Below are 12671 nucleotides of genomic sequence, written 5' to 3' on the forward strand. Positions count from 1 at the left end.
TTCTAACTGTCTATCCCTCTCTCTTCCTCTCTGTAAAAAAATCAATAAAATATATTTTAAAAAAAATAAAGATGCTCACTTATCTAAGCATTTAAAAAAAATCAATGGGAAATTATCCTTGGGTGAGGAATTAAAAAAAAAAAAAAGAGGAAATGCATGTAGAGGTAATTGGCTCAGTCCTTAAAAATAGTAAGAATCCATAGATGTTAACTAAATTATCTTTTTCTGGCGGAAACCAATCACTGTTTCACTAATAAAGAGATGTATTGGACAGGAAGCCTGGAAGGCTGGTCAACAACCTTAATTGCTCTAACCACTCACTGTTTAGTTGAGACTTTGTTAGCTGAAGCAGCCTCCACCTCTGTTTGTCTGATGTAAATTTCTGTTATTTCCTGCCTAAGGGCTATGGGTGTTTCCCATAGCCTCAATAACAGGGATAGCAAGGCCAGAGCAGTGTGTAGTCCTCCCACTAGAGGTGGGCTCCCGCCTGGCCCCCAATATCGCCAAATTAATACTTTTCTAGTCTCTTTTCATTTGTGTGCAGCCTTCTCCTGAACCCGAACCCTGAACCACGCGGGACGTGAAAGGGGATCCCGCATTTTTCCTTACTCCTCAATCTAATCAGTCATCAAAATCTATAGGCTCCATCTTTCATCATCCTGATTGACAAAAGAATTTATAACTTTTGCCAGATTGTAGTAACTTCCTTGCCAGTCTCCCAATTCTAGTAATACACTCTCTTTATCCAGTCTCCATATTACCATAGTGATCCTCCTTAAATGCAAATGTAATTACGATAGTCTTTTATTTAATACTATCCAATACTCCCCAGGGCATTCAGGGTAAAGTCCAAACAAGGTTTCCATAACCTGGAACCTGGTCCTGCTTTATCTCCTATAACTACAGTTTTATCTCTTGCCACACCTTTCCTCCACACAGTACAGTAATCCAGGACTACTAGCACTTTCCAGAAAGAGTCCTGCTTTCTCTCACTTCTGAGCCTTTATAATTCTATCCTCTTTGCTTGGTTGATTTCCTTCCTAATCTGCCCTGTCTCAGACCTCCTACTGCCTTATTAACACTTAGCTAAGGTGCTGCCTTCTCCAGGAAGCTTTTCTAGTTCAAATGCTTTTCCTTCTCAATCTGCCCCCTCTCCAGAACTCCTATGGTCCATTAAGTAATACCTCCCCAAGAAGCATTTCCAATATGTGTTCCCACACATTGTGCACTTACCTCTACCACACATTTAACACATACGTTTTAAATCATTTATTTAATCATTTAATAGGCAACTGGCCACTTGAGGGCAGAAACCATGTCTTGTCTTTGTAAATCCAGTACTATAAATGTACTATGCACTGTAAATACTGTAGGTTGGTAAGTCCTTGAAGTAATAAAAATCCTATCCTATGTAATAAAAGCCCAGCAACCGAACAACCAGAATGACCAGTTGCTATGACGCACACTGACCACCAGAGGGCAGGCGCTCAACGCAGGAGCTGCCCCTGGGTGGTGAGTGCACTCCCACAGAGGGAGCCCTGCTCGGCTGACCTGGATGAGTTGCTGCTCCCACAGCAGGCCAATCCCCGCAGGCCACGCCCCCCCACCAGTGCACAAATCCTGTGCACCGGGCCTCTAGTATAATAATAATAGCCTTTACCCTCTCCTTCCCCTCAACATAAGTTTGGCTGTTTCCTCTCACAAATCTGAGAAGTGTTTTTTCCCCCCCTTCTTTCTTTTCTTTTTTAACTTGTCTATTTTAGGATCTTACAAAAACTACGATCTTTCAAATAAATGCTGCCTTCTTGGGCACAAATCACATTGCTATAGAGATTCCCAAACCAATTCTTGTTTATTAAATTATATATTAATTATAGTATTTCCTTATAGTTGTGCTTTATATCACCAATCTGCTTCTTCTTCTAAGACTTGATTTTAAAAAGACTTAATTCTATGAGATATATTATGAAAATATTGATCCCTATCTTTAGAATAAAGAAACTGCTCTGGTGTAGCTCAGTTGGTTGGAGTGTGATCCCATACACCAAAAGTTGGCAGGTTTAATTCCCAGTCAGGGAACATATGCAGGTTGTTCATTTGATCCCTGGTCAGGGGTGTGCAGGAGGCAATGGATCCATGTTTCTCTCTCACATCGATGTTTCTTTCTCTCCCTTCCTCTCTCTACAATTCATTGAAAGAAAAAAAAGTGAAACTAACAAAAATTATAAAGCTTGCCAGATACTGAACAACCAGTAGGCAGAGAACCTAGGCACTGAGCACAAATTTTCTAAATCTCTCCCCCCAACCCCACATGGCTTTTTAAAAACTATTTTTTAAATTAATTTCAGAAAGGGGAAGAGAAAAAAACATCAATGATGAGAGAGAATCATTGATCAGCTGCCTCCTACATGTCCCCTACTGGGGATTGAGCTTGCAACCCGGACATGTGCCCTGACCAAGAACAGAACCCTGAGCTCCTGGTTCATGGGTCAAGACTCAATAACTGAGCCACACTGGCCAGGCCCACCTCGCTTTTAAGCAATTATGTGGCTTATCAGAGCATCCAGCCCCCACTGTTTGCTAAGCACAGTACAGTGAATTCAAGGCTTCTTCATGGTTTCTTTAGTTACATTATTAGCAGCTTTCAATTTTCTCCATGGAGGCCAATATTTTTCACATTCAGGCGAGACGACACAGGTCTGGAAGGCAAATGCTTAAAATAAGGGTTTTCCCAAAAATACAGAATTGCCAGAGCAGAAAACTCTGCCTCATCTTGTTCCTTGCCATTTCTTTTTTTTTTTAAACATGTTTTTATTGGTTTCAGAGAGGAAGGGAGAGAGGGATAGGAACATCAATGAGAGAGAATCATTGATCGGCTGCCTCCTGGATGCCCCCTACTAGGGTTCCAGGGCATGTGCCCTGACCAGGAATTGAACCGTGACCTCCTGCTTCACAGGTTGATGCTCAACCACTGAGCCATGCCAGCCAGGTATTCCTTGCCATTTTTGATTGACAATAACCAAGAACTATATGTAAGCTCCATAAATGAATGTATAGGTTCCTGACTATCATAAAAGCTTTAGAAAAAGAGGCAAGTCTAATTACACAAATCTAAATAAGACTAGGATTCAGGAGACCAAAGAGTGAGTCCCAACTCTGCAGTATTAACTTTATTACTTTAGAACAGTCATTTAATGGATCCTCACCTAGCACACAGATTTAAGAATTGAAGGAGTACATTTTATAGATGACTAGTGACTTTGAGAGCCTTAAAATGTAGTTAAAATGTTATCACTGAATATTGTATGCTAGCATATAGGCCTCCCAGGAGGACAGATATTTATCCATTCTCTTCCCCCAGCCCCAGCCCCATTAATTTGCAGCATCTAGAACAACCTGGCACACAGATGCTCATAAATGAAAGTGCTTAGCACTGTGGCAGCTACTGAAGAAATAGAAGACACAGTCTCTGCCCTCCAGAAGCGTTCATTCTTTTTTTTAAAAATATTTTTATTGATTTTTTTTTTACAGAGAGGAAGGGAGAGGGCTAGAGAGTTAGAAACATCGATGAGAGAGAAACATCGATCAGCTGCCTCCTGCACACCTCCTACTGGAGATGTGCCTGCAACAAGGTACATGCCCTTGACCGGAATCGAACCTGGGACCCTTCAGTCCGCAGGCCGACTCTCTATCCACTGAGCCAAACCAGTTAGGGCCAGAAGCGTTCATTCTTATTGGGAAGGACAACATAGATGAAATGGCAACATAATAAATACTGAAAATTCCTCATTGATGTTTCTATCTCTCCCTCTCCCTTCCTCTCTGAAATCAATATACGCATACACACTTATATAAAGACTATATTTTTAAAAGTTGTTAGATATTTAACTTCACTTGGATCAGGGTAAGTTAAAGTGTCAACCTTTATACTAAAGCTTTTTCTTTGCAGAATGTTGTATGGTTCTGAAGTATATAGTATAAATGACTATGTGGTCTGAGAGCTCAGAAGAAATCAATGAGAATTGAAAGTAATCTGGTTGGAGGGAAGTGGGGCATCTTGATAGAAAAGGTAAAAGAAAAAAAGGAAAGACATTCCAGAGGAATCAGAAGCAAAGGAGAGAGAAGGCAATGCATAAAAAGTACAAGTAAGACCACATATATCATGCAGCATGAAGTATCATGGGAAATAAGGTATTGAAAGCCAGGCTGTATTTGAATTTGATGTTGTGATAAATGTGATGCCATTCAGGGATTGTGAGTGAATAATACAATGAAATTTAAATTTCACAAATACTATCTGAGAAAAAAAACACAAAAAACAAATACGTACTGTCTGAGAAACAGAATGGGATTTGGGGGGAAAAGGAAGATACTAGGGTTTAAGTTAGGTTGAAAGCTGTTGTTCATCTGTAAAATAAGAAGGCTACTACAAAAAATATATTTTATATTTCAAAGTTAAAAATCCATAACATCTAGTGTCTAGCCAGATACAGAAAACAAAGAAAAAGAATAGATTAACCTACAAATAATCAGTTTTAGGCAACTAAGTGACCAGCACCTGAATTAAGTGCTGTGGAAATATAAAAGAATGATAAAATAGTTTTTCTGCCCTAAGGGAGTTGCAGGAGAAACAAAGCTACCTTCCACTGGCTCTCAGGATTAGGAGGGAGTGCAGGAACTATCTTGTAAAAACACCATCTGATGCCAGAACAGTCCTTTCAACATTCCCAGCAATTAGTCAGGTAGCCTCTGTTCAGTTACCTTCAGTGTGGAGAACCCAAGACTTTCGGAAGCAGCCCATTCCATTCAGACAGCTCAAAGTATTTAAAAGTTCTTCCTTATATGGAGGCAAAATTGGCTTCCCTGCAACTTCCACCCACTGATCTTGGTTCGCCATCGAAGGTCACACAAAACAAGTGTGCATTAAACACAGAACAAGTAACAACTGTGCAGTGCCGACTACTGAATACAGTAGCATTCAGAGAAGGGAGACCAAGATGACTCCAGAGTTGCTTATTCAGTGGCCTAAGAGAATGATGACACTATAGACAGAAACATGTTCTGCAATGTTCTAGTTAGGGCAAAAAAAATAGGTCATTTTTGGATATGCAGTGTGTGAAGAGATGAAGCATCAAATAGAAATGGACAGTTAAGTAGTTAGAAATTAAGCTTGGGGAAGATCAAGACTGGAGATCAATGTCTGCAGTCATCGGCAAAGAAATGTCACGAGAATTGATAGGCTCTTGAAGGGATATCATGCAGAGCAAAAAGAAACAAGAGCACTGGTTCTCCAGCAATTTCTTTTGTGGTCTGAAACAAAGTAAAATCAGAAATGGCTTGTGATACCTGTCAAAGCTGCTTCATACTCTCATCATTCTAACAATTGAAGCAACCCAATTCTTCCTGCTTACTCAAGGAAGTTGTGCAAATGGAACCAGGTTACTCCTGCAATTCTTATCTCATCAAGCAATTAAGCCAGTGGTCTGAATTTCTACTTGAGTAGGAAGTTGCTACACTTAAATGTTTTCTCCTTTGTTTGGTAGTTGTTCCCTTTAAGTTATAACCTTAAATGAAATTGAAGAGAAACTAAACATTTCAGCCTGTATACTATGGTAGTACAACTGATCTACTTCAAAAGGCTTCTCTTGGCCTTGACTTTGTAATTCTTTTCCTGAGACATTATCCTAAGAAAATAATCCTAATGTGGGAAAAAGATAGGTGGGAAGATGCTCACTACAATGTTAGTTTAGACTTCTGATTATAACAGAATAGCTAAATGCACTGTGAAAAAAGACTTTTAAGAAAACAAAATTTAAAGTATTTGTCACATTAGAATGATGGGGTTTGGACAATTTGCCCTCCATTTTCCAAACTTTCTTTAACAAAGTTATATAATTTCTTTATAATGAAAACAAAGCCAAACAGCTCCACTTGGAATATCTCTTTAGCTACCAGTGAACTATAAGGCATCACTTAGTTCTACTAACAATATAGAAATTCTCATCACTAGCCTCTAACATGTCAGAAAGCAAAACCTAGACATGCTAATGACAGATACTTACAAGTTGGCTGTTTTAACCCAGAAACCAAAGAACAGACATCACTTTGCCCCAGTAAAGATGCCATCTAAATCTAACCCAAATCAGGAGCCACTGTTCTTCCCCAAGCATTTGGTTTCACTGATGAAACCAATGACATTTAGTGCCTGAGTCTTTGCCACCTGAGGCTTAGATTAAGAGAATGAAAGGCCTATCTTCTAGGGAGGGAAAGAATCCAATTCAATATCAGCACTTGTCTCCTGTTCCCTCCTTAACATGGTCCTCTATCTGAAACTCCAGGAGTAAAGCTAGTAATAATGTACAAGCTGGAGTCAAGACTTGGGAACTAGCTGTTTCAAAGGTCTGGAGCAAACATAACTTTATGTGACAATGGGTTCCTCTCTTTCTTACATTCAAGGAATATGATGAAGACTAACTGCATAAGAAGATTTAGCAGGCACCTTTGACATTGTATAAGGAAAACTGTTTTGGCTGATTTCAGCTGGGCAGTTGCTTTAAACAGAACAGCATTTCCCATTCTCATGCATAAAGATAGATTCAAGGATGCCATTTGTCCCTACCCATGATTTAGCTACAATTAGATGTATGAAAAGATCTGTGACTATAAGTCTATAATTAACTTAAATACAGGAATTTTTACGACCTCTGGAGGAGAAAAAGAAAACAAAACAAAAAATGCAAGCTCATTCCTTCCATGAAACATTTCAACTATAACTATTTTCCAGTCAGATGGAAAAGTTTGACATGACAGGTTTGGTAATACAAGGCAAACAAAGCTGCACTGTTCATGAGGAATATTTTTAGAGCCATGATTCTTTTTATGGTGTTTACATGAACAGTATATCAAGAAAAAACAGCTTCATGGTGGATGCTGTAACTGCATTAAAGATGATAAACTATAACAATTTAATCAATCAAATAAACATTGAATACAACATCATAAACTATATGCAATTTAAAATAAATGATAATTCCTTTCCACTAAACCAAGCTGTCTAAATGCAGGCACATGAACAAAACAGGAATTTATATATCCCCAATATAGGGGACATACAAGGTTGGGCAAAAGTAAGTTTATAGTTGTTCATATGAAAAATAATACAATAATAAATACAAGAATAAATTCTGTATTTCTCATTCTCACAACTGTAAACCTACTTTTGCTCCACCTTCTATAAATCTCCTGACTTGCACTGTCAAGTAACCCAAGCTTTCTTCTAGTGAGTGCCTAAATCAATAGCATTTCTCTATTAAGATCACACCCTCTGATGAAAAGAACAAAAAAACCAAAAAGGCAAGTCCTTCAAGGACCACCCAAGAATCCTTTGAGTAAGTAATAATTCTTGATGTCTCAATGAAACATATGATTCATTCAATGCAGGGTACCTAGTACTTCTCATGTGCCATACACTGTGCTAAGCATGGCCATGGAGCCTGCCTTTAGAAAAATTAGTTGGAGAGATAAGACATTGCACAATCATAGCTATGAAATGATACTTTTTCTTTTTTTTAAATATATTTTTATTGATTTCAGAGAGGAAGGGAGAGGAAGAGGAGATAGAAACATCAATGATGAGAGAGAATCATGGATGGGCTGCCTCCTGCATGCCCCCTACTGGGGATCGAGCCCGAAACCCAGGCATGTGCTCTTGACTGGAATCGAATCCTGGATCCTTCAGTCCGAAGGCCGATGCTCTATCCACTGAGCCAAACCAGCTAGGGCTAGACTTGATTCTTTGGTAATATGATTCTTTGGGAAAGTGAAGGGTAATGAGATGAAAATAGTTCTTTGTAAGATTAGTCCGGTTGTGGTGCAGAAGTTGAAGTACAGGCATGAAAGCCAGGTTAGCAGAAAGTAAAGAAACTGATGATGACAATTCCAAGGCATAATCACTAGGACTGGGTAAATTATGGCTTGAGAATCCTCAGATTTCAAATCTCAGGATTAAATTCCAAACCAGAGGGTTCAAATTCCAATGATATTTTGCATTTGCTTGTTTAAGTAAAATGAATCGTTGACTCACCAGGCTTCACAGAAAATTGAAAGGAAGAAGTAAATTTTTAAAGGCTTAGTCCCTCGTTAAAAAAAATAATTGCAACTAAACAAATGTATGTATAACCAAGAAAAGGGGTGAGAATAAAGATCACTACTTACTGGAAACAAAACATTTTACAAACTAAACAGCTAACCTCTTCAAGGCAAAAATCCATTAATCGAATCTTAACACTACCACCGTTTTCAGTTTGCAAGACAGGTTGAACATGACAAAATACTTTCACTGCTACATTTTATTTAAACTTCTGAGACATAAATTATGTCCACCTGATTGATAAAGTATTCGGGGGGAGTGGGAGGGGAAGCAGGAAAATACAAGTGCAGTCAAAGAAGGTATCAAAAGCCATTCATAACCTGGCAGGCATCTACCTTTTTACTGATGTTATCTTCTGCCACAAACTCCAGGTTCCAGTACTTCATGGAACATAAGCCCTCTCCTGCCTCCACATCTTTGCTCTTGCTGTTTCCAATATTTGAGTACCTTATTAGACATCTTTGCTTGGATGTGCTGCAAACACCTTGTACTCAATATATCCAAAATTAATTTTCTTTCCCTGCCACCTGCCCAACTCAGCCTTCCCTCTCATAGTATTATTATCACTATCTTGGTGAATGGTACTACCCATTTCCCTAAGCCAGAAAACCAGGCAATCATCCTAGACTACTCCTATTTCCTCAATCCCATAAACAACCAGCCTCCAGTTCTATGGATTTCATCTTTTAACACTGTTCAAACCTGATTCCTCCTCTCCTTTCCACTGCCATTGCCCTATTTAAAATTATGATTATGGCAACAGCTTCCAAACACTGGTCTACTTCCTCTCATGTCTCTTCCCATTTGACAGACTGAACTTGCTAAAACATAAATCTGCCTTGGCCTATGTGGCTCAATTGGTTGAGCACTATCCCATGCACCAAAAGGTCACTGGTTTGATTCCCGGTCAGGGCATATGTCAGTCAGACTTGCAGACTAGCTCCCCGGTGGGGAGTGGGGGGTGGAGGGCCATGCAGGAGGCAGCCAATCAATATTTCTCTCACACCAGTGCTTCTCTCCCTCTCCCTTCATTTCTAAAATCAATAAAAGCATATTTAAAAATAGATACAATAAAACATAAATCTGACAACATAATTTTCCTACATAAAAGCCTTCAAAGCCTCCTCATAGCTTTCAATGTCAGATCCATATTCCACATTTCTTTTTTTTAAAATACGTTTATTGATTTCAGAGAGGGAGAGAAGATAGAAACATCAATGATGAGAGAGAATTATTGATCAGCTGCCTCTGTACATTCCCCACTGGGGATCAAGCCTGCAACCCAGGCATGTTCCCTGACTGGGAATCAAACCATGACCTCCTGGTTCATAGGTTGACGTTCAACCATTAAGCCACTCCAGTTGGGCCAGATGCGTATTTCCTAAAATGGTTTACAAGGTCCTTCATATTTGACCCCCACCACTTCCCATTTCCTTCACTTCTCCAAGCATTACTAGAATTCTAGTCACACTGAACTAGTCATGGTCTTCCACATGTCCAGATCTCCACGTCCTTGCTTTTGTACTCTTTGCATGGAAATTCCTTTTCCAGATTCACCATATGGCTAAATAAATCTGCAAGACTTAGCCTCCCATTTCCTCCTCAAAGCCTGAAAATCTGGCTCAGGTATTTCTCCTCTTACTGTCTTACAGCCTTGAGCTCACACATGCACTTTAACATTGTAAACCACCCCTGCTTTACTTGTCTGCCCCTTCCTCCACTCTACGAGAACTGTATTCTTAGCCATCAGGGCCAAGTGCCTCCTTTAATCTGTGCCTCACACATATTAAAGGCTCAAGAAATAACTGGTGAAGGGCTGTCCCGTTTTTCACTTGAACAGGAATTCCTACAAAGAAGTTCAACTGACAGTTCTGATACTAACTTCTGCCTTAAAAGGTTGTCATCCTCTCTTCATCGAGCTTATTCCTATTCATCCTTCAAAATTCATCTTAAATGTTGCTTCTGCAAAAGGACTTTTCCTGAGCCCCTTGTTACATACTTCCATAGCATCCTGTGTTCTTTCCTAACACATCACATTTATAATTACTTCTTACACAAACGTCCCTGCAAACAGTTAGCTCCTTGATGGCAGGATCTAGCTGGTTTTGTTTCAAAACTGCATTCCCTGGATGTGGCAGAGTGCCTGAGACAGAATAAACACACTTTGCTCTAAATTTAATTCTGTGAGGTGAGTGGAAATCTCCACCTAAAAGATGGGGGGTGGGGGGGGGTGAGGAAGAGGCTCAAAGAAGTTAAATAAGGCATCTATGGCTACAGATACTCAGCAGTGGGGCAAGACCAAACCTCAGCCATCTGATTTCAGGACCAGAAGTATGCAACACCCTCAATAAAGTTAACTTGCCTCTCCAGAATAAGAGCAACAGACTAGGGGGAAGGGAGGACTAACTGAATGCAAATACAAGGACCTGCCCCTCTCTCTTTTTAAAAACTCCCCAGGCATCCCAAACACGCTGCATTTAAAAAAAGAAAGAAAAAAAAGAAGTTCCAAGAAGCCTTTATCTTGGTGCCCTTTCACTTCAGTTGCCAAAGAGAGGACATCAACCGGAAAACCGTTCCAAGGCAGAATGAGAGGTTCTCGGGGAAAAGAATGTAGGAAGGATCTGGGGCTTGGATTTAAAGAACTGAAGTCATGATTCCAATTATTTCCCGCATTAGCCATATGGTCGTAGACCAGCCAGTTCTTTCCGGGATCAATTTACCCATCCGTGCAATGGGGACGAGATAGGGATAAGGACGACTACTAAGGTCTCGGAGGCTCCTTTTAGCTAGGGCATCTTAGGAATCGGGCCTCCGCTGAAGCTGATGACCGGGACTGCGAAATCCAGGGGAAGGGCCACCCCAGGAGAGCCCACTTCAGTTGGTCACCCCGGCCCCACCTCAAGAGACCGCGCCCAGGATACCAGGTCGGCCTCAGGGCCTCCGCCCCAGACCCCTCAGCAGGGTTCACCACGCGCACATAGGCCAGAAACACAGGCCATTAACCACGCCAGGAGCCAGTGGGCCGCGGAAGGCAGCCCATTCCCTACCGGACCGCGAACCCTCACCTCAGAGCTCGGCTTCACCTCCCGACTGCGAACAGCCGCTTTCCACTTCCGGCAAGAACCGCCCAGCAATCTTCGCGCGACCCACTTCCGGGCCCTCACTGGGCGCGGCACCCCCACCGGAAACGAACGGCCAGCTGAAATGTCTGGCTGGAGGAGCGCAGGGGAGGAAGTCCGGCCGCCCTGCTCGTGACTCCACCCCCTATTCACCACGCCCCGGGGTCTACCCGCCAGCTCGAAGTGCACATGCAAAACAGCCCCGCCCACGGGGCGGAGCGACCCCCTGAAGGGCGTGTCCGATGTGGCCACGCCTCCATCTAACTGTGGGGGCCGCAAGCGCCGGGACCAATGAAGGGATGAGATTACTGGCTAAGCTCCACCTCCAGAGAAGGGGACAGGTAAGTGGCTAATTCTCCTACCAGTTTGGTCTCAATGGCTACGGCCGCTCCCTTTTCACAACCGTCCAGAAGGGGTCCTGGAGGGACCACGGGGTAGTTTTTCTGAGGGGGCGGAGTTCCAGGCGGCCATCAACTATGCGAGGCGATAAAGGCTAAGCTCCGCCTCTCCCTGGGTGTGCACACCTCGGTTTCCCCGTTTGTGACGTTGGCCTTGGACAGTGTTCTGGGTGGACCTGCAGAGGCTGGGTGTGGGGAGAGGGTGGACGAGGGCGTGGGCTCAGCCCCGGGCTTCTGGGCGTGCCCGCTGCTGCCTCGCTCGCTCTGCCCCGACTGGGAAGGTGGAAGCTCGCCCCACTTCCTGTTAGTTCGGTGCGCTCTGTGACCATAGATGGTCAGGTCTGGGGCCTCGCGGAAGCCTCCGCCCCGCGGTTTTGGAGTCCTTCCTTCAAGCCCCCAGGGTGTGGTTTCCGAGAATAAGATAAGCGGAATTAGAAGAGATACTGCTTGCTCCACTCCACTAAAACCCGGCTTCTGAAGCAGCCTCACCCCGGGCTGGGCGTGCCTAGCCAGCTGCCACTCAGTTCAGGGGAGGTTCTGCACGGTGGCTGCAGCCCGCCGGGGAGGCTTGCCTTCCTGGCTGGGACCCGGGGATCAGAGCTTTGTTGCCTCAAGGCTCACATTTTCCAACCATTGATTATCCTCCCACAAAGATTTATTTCCAGAAAAAATTGGCGAGTGCTTTATAGCTCCTGTGCCTTCAGTTGAGCGACTGTGATAGTTCCAAGCTTCAAGTTGAATGCAGGCGTTATATGCCAGTCATTCATTCAACAAATACAGTTCTTATAATAAGAACTACCATTTATTACGCGCTGACAACATGCCAGGCCTGTACTGAATGCTTCAAGTGCATGCATTTTCATTTAATCCTAATAGGAACACTCTGCGGTAGGTACCATTATAGCCTTCAGTTTTAAAATGAGGAAGCTGAATTATTTGCCAAGGTTGCAATGTAACTGTGTTACCTTTGAAAGGAACACATCTACCTGACTCTCAATCCTTTAA

The 12671-nt window shown here is 42.3% G+C and overlaps 1 protein-coding gene across 2 annotated transcripts in view; it reads right to left on the reverse strand.

Annotated features, from left to right (window-relative positions):
• The window catches only part of CAP1 (cyclase associated actin cytoskeleton regulatory protein 1), a 29214-nt gene extending 17847 nt beyond the window's left edge, over positions 1-11367 (reverse strand). Inside the window, exon 1 of one of the 2 annotated variants that reach the window (XM_079776193.1) lies at positions 11215-11367. The gene's annotated coding sequence lies outside the window, so the exon portion shown is untranslated. The remainder of the gene's footprint in view (positions 1-11214) is intronic. The other variant, XM_079776194.1, reaches the window with a different exon arrangement.
• Positions 11368-12671: the final 1304 nt, after the last annotated feature.

This window comes from Cnephaeus nilssonii, assembly GCF_951640355.1.
Source record: "Cnephaeus nilssonii genome assembly, chromosome: 7".
In the NCBI taxonomy this organism is placed as follows: domain Eukaryota; kingdom Metazoa; phylum Chordata; class Mammalia; order Chiroptera; family Vespertilionidae; genus Cnephaeus; species Cnephaeus nilssonii.